The following is a 1630-nucleotide window of genomic DNA, read 5'->3' as shown; positions in this document are numbered from 1 at the left end:
GACAAGCAAATGCTGAGAGAGTTTGTCACCACCAGGCCTGACCTACAAGAGATCCTGAAGGAAGCACTAAACATGGAAAGGAACAACCAGAACCAGCCACTGCAAAAACATGCCAAATTGTAAAGACCATTGATGCTAGGAAGAAACTGCGTGAACTAATGAGCAAAATAACCAGCTAACATAATATGACAGGATCAAATTCAAACATAACAATATTAACCTTAAATGTAAATGGACTAAATGCTCCAATTAAAAGACACAGATGGGCAAATTGGATAAAGAGTCAAGACCCATCAGTGTACTGTACTCAGGTGACCCATCTCACATGCAGAGAGACACACATAGGCTCAAAATAAAGGGATGGAGGAAGATCTACCAAGCAAATGGACAACAAAAAAAGACAGAGGTTGCAATCCTAGTCTCTGATAAAACAGACTTTAAACCAACAAAGATCAAAAGAGACAAGGAAGGCCAACACATAATGGTAAAGGGATCAATCCAACAAGAAGAGCTAACTATCCTAAATCTTTATGCACCCAACACAGGAGCACCCAGATTCATAAAGCAAGTCCTTGGAGACCTACAAAGAGACTTAGACTCCCACCCAATAATAATGAGAGACTTTAACACCCCACTGTCAACGTTAGATCAACGAGACAGAAAGTTAACAAGGATATCCAGGAATTGAACTCAGCTCTGCACCGAGTGGACCCAATAGACACCTACAGAACTCTCCACCCCAAATCAAGAGAATATACCTTCTTCTCAGCACCACATCACACTTAGTCCAAAATTGACCATGTAACTGGAAGTAAAGCACTCCTCAGCAAATGTAAAAGAACAGAAATTGTAACAAACTGTCTCTCAGATCACAGTGCAATCAAACTAGAACTCAGGATTAAGAAACTCACTCAAAACCACTCAACTACATGGAAACTGACCAACCTGCTCCTGAATGACTACTGGGTACATAAAGAAACGAAGGCAGAAATAAAGATGTTCTTTGAAATCAATGAGAACAAAGATACAACATACCAGATTCTCTGGTACACATTTAAAGCAGTGTGTAGAGGGAAATTTATAGCACTAAATGCCCACAAGAGAAAGCAGGAAAGACTTAAAATGACAACCTAACGTCACAATTAAAAGAACTAGAGAAGCAAGAGCAAACACATTCAAAAGCTAGCAGAAGACAAGAAATAACTAAGATCAGAGCAGAACTGAAGGAGATAGAGACACAAAAAAACCCTTCAAAAAATCACTGAGTCCAGGAGCTGGTTTTTTGAAAAGATCAACAAAATTGATAGACTGCTAGCAAGACCAATAAAGAAGAAAAGAGAGAGGAATCAAATAGATGCAATAAAAAATGATAAAGGGGATATCACTACCAATCCCACAGAAAAACAAACTACCAGCAGAGAATACTATAAACACCTCTATGCAAATAAACCAGAAAATCCAGAAGAAATGGATGAATTCCTGGACACATACACCCTCCCAAGACTAAACCAGGAAGAAGTTGAATCCCTGAATAGACCAATAACAGGCTCTGAAATTGAGGCAATATTTAATAGCCTACCAACCAAAAAAAGTCCAGGACCAGACGGATTCACAGCTGAATTCTACCAGA

The sequence above is a fragment of the Colobus angolensis genome, unplaced genomic scaffold (assembly GCF_000951035.1).
Source record: "Colobus angolensis palliatus isolate OR3802 unplaced genomic scaffold, Cang.pa_1.0 Scaffold446, whole genome shotgun sequence".
NCBI classification, from domain to species: Eukaryota; Metazoa; Chordata; class Mammalia; order Primates; family Cercopithecidae; genus Colobus; species Colobus angolensis.
The sequence above is the reverse complement of the archived record's forward strand: the minus strand, read 5'-3'. Positions refer to the sequence as shown.